This window comes from Myxocyprinus asiaticus, chromosome 38, assembly GCF_019703515.2.
Source record: "Myxocyprinus asiaticus isolate MX2 ecotype Aquarium Trade chromosome 38, UBuf_Myxa_2, whole genome shotgun sequence".
Taxonomy (NCBI): domain Eukaryota; kingdom Metazoa; phylum Chordata; class Actinopteri; order Cypriniformes; family Catostomidae; genus Myxocyprinus; species Myxocyprinus asiaticus.
The window spans coordinates 16,315,788-16,324,290 of NC_059381.1; positions in this window are offsets into that span (position 1 = coordinate 16,315,788).

Genomic DNA, 8,503 nt, shown 5'->3' on the forward strand with positions numbered 1-8,503 from the left:
ACAAAGAGGTTTTGAAGAAAGTACACACTGCTCTCTTCCATATGATGAAATTAGAAAGGAACAGGGGTTGTCAAGAACAAAAAAAAAAAAAAAAAAAAAAAAAAAAATAAAGGACAAAAAAAATATCATAAAAGCATCATAAAAGTAGTCCATATGTTTCATGCACTATATATTGCAAGTGTTCTTAAACCATACAATAGCTTTGTGTGAGGTACAGACTGAAATACTAATATAATAAAAAGTAATTATTCCCTCGACTTGACAGCCATGATCACCATTCACTGCCCCTGACTTAACTTCTTATCATTTACAACGTTAAATAGTTGCGAAAACAGACTCACTGTCTTGTAAACACAGACATAGAAGCCCATAAACGTAAATTACCCTGAGGATGATAAAAAATAAAATAAAAGAAAAGAAGAACTGGCCCCTTTACCTCCAGCACTGTCATTTTCTTTCCTTCATCTTCTCCTCTTTTTACTTCTCCTCCTTTTTTTTCTCCTTCTCTACAAGAAGCTGTGTGTCATTGAGAAGCCGCCTAATGAAATGAGATCATGGATGGTAACTCAGCTCTCTGTCAAGGCTTTCAGTTGTTAGTATTGATAGTCCAATTAAAGCTGGCCATTAAACGCTTAGCATGAGCAAAACGTCTCCTGCAGTCACGCAGGTGCTCCGAGTCGGCTGATCTCCCCTTTGAACAGGGGCCTCAGTACGATTTCTCTGTTTACATTCTTCCTCTTTCTGAGGCAGTAAAGCACCATTGCCTCGAGTATGTTAGCTTAGCTTATCTAAATTAGCCACACTCTGAGAGAATCCACAGACCACTCGCCTGTATTGTCTGGGCGGCGGGGGAAGGGGAAATTCTTACCCATTTATAGCCCCCATTTATGGATCTCTTCCATTTTTGTCCCAGCAATTTGCTGTGCAATAATTGCTTTACTGCACATAAAATGACTCCCTGCCCGACGTGCTGCCTTGAATTTGCCCTCCAGGAGCGTTATAGATTGTTTAAGGAGTAAGATAAACAGGTTCGGGGACCTGAGATTGTGGAATGTGTTCAGTGGGTCAGCTTGTGTGATTTATAGGCGCCTATGATGAATTGCCTCCCTTTTCCGAGGGGGTGGAATGATCAGATTTGCCTAACTGAGAGCCGTGAACTAATCTGTGTATTCAGCTGTGACCCCTGTACCCTAACGCCTTTAGCTGGTGAGCGAATGAGGTGGATTTGTTTAATCTGACCCTCCTTGGCGTGAATGTTATCAGTTAGAGCATCTACACAGGCCAGACAGTGCAGGGCAAAGTGCATGCAGCTCAGAAAAGTGAACTCGGTCAGACTGTTAGGGAGAGAGAGCTGTATGGTTTATCGCCAAGCTCACTTATATTTCTCTCCAACATGACAACTTTGCCTGTGATGAGTTGCATTCGAATGAACAGAGTGATGAGGGCAGATGTAGTCACTGACTGACATGCCTCACTTCTAAATTACGTTTTGTAATAGCAATGCAGGTCATCAGACCTTATCATTAAATTAAAGATCATGTAAATCTAATCAGCATGCTATTTGTACAGTCTGGATGTTCCAGAGGCATATGACAGGAGGACATTTTAGGATAAGAAGCCTTATTTTTTATTTTTGTTTATTTTTTGTTTGTTTGTTTGTTTGAGATATCTGCCATTTACCAAAAAAAATAAAATAAAGTACTGTGGTACAGTAATGGTATCAGATGGTAATACCATTGTACTTTGATACATACCAATGTACTAACATTCCTGTACCATGATATTTATTGATACCCCAAGTTTGTTAAAGAATACTTTATTTAATTGTTACTTTTTCACAACCCGACTGTAGTGGTCACATCCAGAACATGAGATTTGGGTCAGATGTGAGCTAATGCCACAACTTAGTCATGCAGATATGGTCAGCAGTACATTCAAATAGTTTGCCCATGGTAATATTGCTAAACAGCTAGATGCATTTACAGTTGTGTTTAGAAGTAAATTAATGAGTAAGTGTGTAATTTCCACTAGAGTCAAAATTGCAATTGCAAAAATAATGACTGTTTTCAAAAAGGTTTTTCCCATTCCTCATTATTTGCCATTGGTCGGCCAGACAGTTAGTCCCACACCACATTCATTGCATTGGTTGAGCGGATGTTGCTAAGTCAGGCTGGTGGTTGGGGTACTCAAATAAAAAGCAACATTTTGATAGTGCCTCAGTGTTAACAATAACCTGCTTAAGGTAACCTGCATAAGTAAAATGACTTGCTCATAGTTGACTGTGCATTAGTCGCGGATGGTGCTTTTCAAATGTGGGGAAGCACAGACTATTTTTTGGTGTCTGCAATGTTGTTTCCCAAAGCTACTCAAAATAATACGCAAACACTGAAATTTCTTAATGAAAATTATTAACTAAGCTCAAAACAGTTTTTGCAACAAAATAGGCAAAATATCTTATTATAAACGCTGAAATAAACGTGTTCCGTTAGATAGTAAATAACTGTGTGTGTAACTTGGTGCCGCCAAACATTCAGTGACACACTGATGAGCCAAAACATTATGACCACACACAGGTGAAGTGAATAATGTCGATCATCTCCTAACAAGGCCACATGTCAAGGTCTGGGTAGATTAGATGGTAAGCGAACAATCAGTTCTTGTAGTCAACGTGCTGAATGCAGGAGAAATGGGCAGGAGTAAAGACTTGAGCGACTTTGACAAGGGCCAAATTGCCAGACAACTGGGTCAGAGCATCTCTGAAACGGTAAGGCTTGTGGGGTGCTCCTGGTCAGCAATGGTGAGTACCTACTGACAGTGGTCCAAGGAGGGACAAACCACAAACCGGCGACAGAGTGTTGGGCGCCCAAGGCTCATCGATCACAAGGGCAATGAAGGCTATCCCATCTGCTCCGAACCGACAGAAGGTCTACTATGGCACAAGTCACAGAAAATTTTAATAATGGTTATAGGAGGAATGTGTCACTACACACAGTGCATTGCACTCTGCTGCGTATGGGGCTGTGTTGCCACAGACCAGTCAGAGTGCCCATGATGACCCCTGTCCGGCTACAATGGGCATGCGAGCATCAGAATTAGACCTTGGAGCAGTGGAAGAAGGTCGCTTGGTCCGATGAGTACCGTTTTCTTTTACATCAAGTGTACGTGTGTGCCGTTTACCTGGGGAAGTGATAGTACCAGGATGCACTGTAGGAAGATGACAAGCCGGTGGAGGGAGTGTGATTCTCTGGGCAATGTTCTGCTGGGAAACCCTGGGTCCGGCCATATCATGTGGATGTCAATTTGACACGTGCCACCTACCTAAACATTGCTGCAGAAAAGATACACCCCTTCATGGCAATGGTATTCCCTGATGGCAATGGCCTCTTTCAGCAGGATTATGCGCCCTGTCACACTGCACACATTGTTCAAGAATGGTTTTAGGAACATGATGAAGAGTTCAAGGTGTTGCCCTGGCCTCCAAATTCCTTAGATCTCAATCCGATTGAGCATCTGTGGGATGTGTTGGACCAATAAGTCCAATCCACAGCAGATCTGCTGCTAATGTGTACCACAGGAGACCTTCAAGGGTCTTGTAGAATCCATGCCTTGGAGGGTCAGCACATGTTTTGGCGGCACGTGGAGGACCAACAGCATATTAAGCAGGTCATAATGTTTTGGCTCATCAGTGTACATCTTCGTTTCAGTAATTGGCCATTTGAAGTGAAGTCACGTCCATTTGAGAGCTTGACCAATCATCATACAGAGGTAGGACAAAAAATAATTTAATTGATTGAAAGCTCAATGTCCAATAGGCCATCAGATGCAGATCCAATGCAAATAGTGCTCACAAAGCTGCCATAAACTCCCAGGGAAGCACGGTGTCTGGGCTGGACTCAAAAAGACTCTAGTCCAATTAATATCGATCTTTACTCTAAGATCTAATGGTATGGGTTTCTGTCATTGACTCACATTGAAGCATGGCTTTAGTAGTGTTCTATGGGCCGTTAATCTACTGACTTCTATGGACATATTCATCTAGATAACAGCAGAGTGCCCTTCTTGAACAAACTACATGATAGTGATGTGATATTTTACACTTTTATTCACTAAAACATTGAAATGCACAATGTATAATTTGTGTAGATTATTTGTACATATATTAAATAATCATACATATTTTTTATATCATTTGAAATCCCTAGTTCTTCTCTTCAATATGGTATATACTGTTCAGGTGTGTGATGTTATATGAATATGAATGGCACAGAATGGAATTTTGGGCTCAGGCTTTAAAGGGACTAGTGATTGCCACATTTCTTTTGAAGCCGTGCTTCTTGTGTAGTCTTAAAGCAATCGCCACTGGTCTGCATACTAAACTACGATACATAAAAGCATTTAAACTTTGAGAAAATTGTATTACCTTTTAATCGATAAAAGAAAAATTTACAAAATAATACAATACAATACATAGACTCATTAAAATCCTTATTTTTAAGCTATTGTTTGTTTTTTTGTTTTTTTTTAAATCAAATGATATTTTACTTGTTTGTACAAAGAGACAAACAGAGAATCAATTGGTGTCTTATTACTGTCATGCCATATTTTAAATTCCTGAACTGTCCTTAATTGATCAGGTCACTGTGTGAAATCAACAAGTAACAGCAGATCTCAGGGATTAAACTCTGGAGAGTATCAGAAGGAATGTTTAATTGCCTTGTGCTGAGCACGGGCTGGAGTGCTGCAATGCCTCGTTAATAAGAGGACAGCCTGCTAAATGAAGCATACCTGTGACATGTTGTTTCTGCTCACTGCTCACTCTCACACTCTAATTATGGGAGAAAGAGAGAGCTGGCACTTTGTTTTGCACCCTGTTTCATGTGTCAGTTTGGAGAACGGTCTCTCTTCATTGGCTGTCACAGTAGTGACTACCCACAGACTTAAATGCGCACACACACAAAGTGACTATGTGACTAGAACATCCTAAAATGTGTTAAAGCCCTTCTTAATATCCAATTAACTGAATTAACTAATGCATCTTTAGCTTGTTAAATGTGAAGTGTGTAATTTTTAACATTGGAAAGGTATGCAAAAAATGTTCCTACTCCCTGAAAGATATGAATGAAATAAGTGTCCTGAGATATCTAACCGGCCTATGTGACCGCTCTAGACTCTGTAAACAGCAAACAAAAATTTGTTCGCGGTCCACGGACAATGACGCTTTCTGCCTGTCAATCATTTTGCGTGTTTTCATAGTATTGTTTTTGCTGTGAATTATTGAGGAATAATGCATTTTTATGCCATGTTGATCATCATAGTTGTCAGCTGAGTGCTCTATTTTGCAGCTGTTTTGTTTTTAACAACCGTTTCTACTCTCAATAAAGCTCATTTTGGTATCTTTGAAGTTCGGGGTTTTGGAAAGAGGGGGCGTGGCTAATCCAACGGCTCAGTCTAGTGGAAGTAGAATGGCTGAAATCGCTTACAGCACTTTCAATTTGAATAGACAACTGTAAGTAAGCCATTTGTAGGATGATTTCTCCAAAATGAAAACTCTGTGGTGCTATCACAACATTGCTCTGTTTGTTTGAGCATCTCGATTAGCCAAACGCAGCAACATTGGCTCAACCATTCGTGTGAGTTTTGGACTGGACTATCTGTTTGGTTGACCAATGGCATAAGGGGAAACCGAGAAATTACACACTTTTAAAATGTCATCGTACACACATTTGTCATGACTTGGCTGTCAAAGATTGCTGTGTTGGACTTATTTATGACTCAATTTCCATAACTCTATCTCATTAGGGCTGTTGGTAAATTGCATGTTATTCTCCTGAGGAGATGAGTAATGGATGTTTAACAAGCATGTCACTTAATTGATGGCTTTTTCTTTATAGCTCTATGTCTGCTTGTGATATATCCAGTCTGATCTCATAAAATTTACGTGACAATGGCAAATATAAGCCAAACCTATAACTTTAACCTAAACCTAACCAATGTTGTCTTAAAAGATAAATGAGAGGTTAACAAAACAGACATCCTAACCCTTAACCTATGCCTACACCTAAACCATAGTGTCTTAAATGCAAATTTGACATAAAAAGCATATTTACTAAAGCAACCATGCCATATCGTGTTGCTTTTGCGGTACTTTTGCTTCACTTTTGTTTTGAGCATTTACAGCTGGGTCTCAGAGTCTAAAGTATGAGGTGAGCTACAGTACCTCAGAGGGGCAGTGGTGGCTCAGCGGTTAAGGCTCTGGGTTACTGATCAGAAGGTCAGGGGTTCAAGCCCCAGTACTGCCAAGATGCCACTGTTGGGCCCTTGAGCAGGGCCCTTGAGCAAGGCCCTTGACCCTGTCTGCTCCAGGGGTGCTGTATCATGGCTGACCCTGCACTCTGACCCCAGCTTAGCTGGGATATATGAAAAAAAGAATTTCACTGTATATGTGCAAATGTATAATGTGTGAAAAATAAATATAATTATTATAATTATAATTAATTAAAATTATTATTAAGTTAATCACATTGGAATAAGTATGTGAATGTAGGTGGGTCTGTAAAACAATCATTAAAATGTATCGGTTTTCAAATGATGTGTTTAAGAAAAAGTGTTCTGATAACTTAGCAGGGTGTGAGAAACAGTGCATATAATAAGTCTTTATAAAGTCATAATCAGCGATAGTACCGGTGATTTGTGTGAAAGTGAATAAAACGCACAGTTGTTGTAGTGCCTCTAGTGTTCATTTCACCAGGAAACTGCACCAAAATGTAGAAAGCAGCAAGTAAAACTCAGTTTGCAAAAATGTGGTTCATTCTTTGACTAAGACTAGGCTGGATATATTGACAAACTTAGCTCATGTACACCACACTTCAAACAGATTAAAAAAAAAATCTGCTTTGTTTTTTCACATTTATGTAGTGAAGTGAATAGCATCAGAATCCTCATTTTGAGAGCCATGTGTAGAAAAAAATAAGTGCAAAAATTTTATTCAGGCTGGGTCTTCAATACTCGCAACTTGAAGATTTGTTCAGGCTCAGTCTGTAAAACAGCTTGAGTTAGCAGGGATCAATACATTTAATTTTTAACAGAGGGTTGATATTGATCGGCGAGAGCGTCTTTACTCAAGGCCCAATCTTGTTGTTGCCGACTAAGACGCGTATTATTGTAATCATTGAGATGTTTCATCTGCCAATCTGCACTGTGATAGTAGAAATACTTCAGAGGAGCAGGCAAACTCAGTGAATGGACAGCACCCCTGATACTGAAGCTCAAATGGACGATGAGAAAATTCTATGAACTTCAATGTATTTTCATGCAATTTTGTGTGGATTTCTCTCCTTTTTCCCGCTCTCCCTCTTTTACTCCACCTCTCTCTCCACTTATCTTAAGGCACATGCAAACGCACAAAGGTATGCTATGGTTTGTGACGAATGAATCAGTGAAAGCGCTGGATATGTGAATAAAATATGCGTCCTCGAATCGGTTTCGTCTGTAAAGGCTCATTAAACCAATTCACATCCATCAGGGACCTCCAGGGAGGCAGTGGAAACTGTCCATCACTCAAAGCCTGGGTGCCGGGGAGCGATTTTCATGCTGACACTCTGAACTCGACGCCAACTTCTCTTTAACAAATAATTGTCTCTGCTCTCAGGGGAGGCTGTGACATCACAAACGGGCTGCAGCCAGTCTCTTATCCGTCTTGCCCAATAAACAGCTTGCAGCCATTATAAAATCCTACAACTCTGGGTAAATACCACAATCATTATGATGGTGCTAAATGGCAGACTGTTCTCTCAGTGGGATGGGAGTAAATGCCACTGGGGTCATTGGTGTGCCAACCAGACAAATAGTACTGGGTCACTTTTGAATGATCAGCCACATGGTAAAGGGCAAGGGCCTCCGTTTTAAACTGACTGGCTGCAAGACACCTGAACTGTGAAATTGCTTCATACGATGTCTCAGTCTGTTTCACCACTGAAATAGAAGTAGCTTTGAGTTATCTGGCTGGTTGCTTGTCTGTTACGATCAATTATCAGGGGGCTTCGGAGAATATTTTCTTCTTTATAAGGTCGTCAGCTTTGCATGTTTGCTGTCTGTCCTCTCTGCACCGCATGTCATTGGAACTATTAACTCGATGATAATGCAGAGAAGAGATAACCTTTGCTGTTAATAATAACTGACACAACAAAGCCATAATTTACATAATTGATCATGAACTCTTGTCACCTTTTGCTAGCATTTTGTAGCAACAGAGAACTATGCAATACACATTTGTAATTGCATTGTTAATATTTGGCAAATTCATGTTGTTGTTTTTTTTTTTTTTTTTTTAAGGGAAGGAATTGGAATTGTAAACTTCTTGTCAGGTTTTTGGGTCAAACAATCTACATCATTTGTTATAATCATATTCATTGGAGTGCATTTGCAATGGAAAAGAATGGCATATTCATAGAAAGTAATTGGGGCATATTGAGTGTAGCGATAAACTGTTCTTCTGTTCATACAG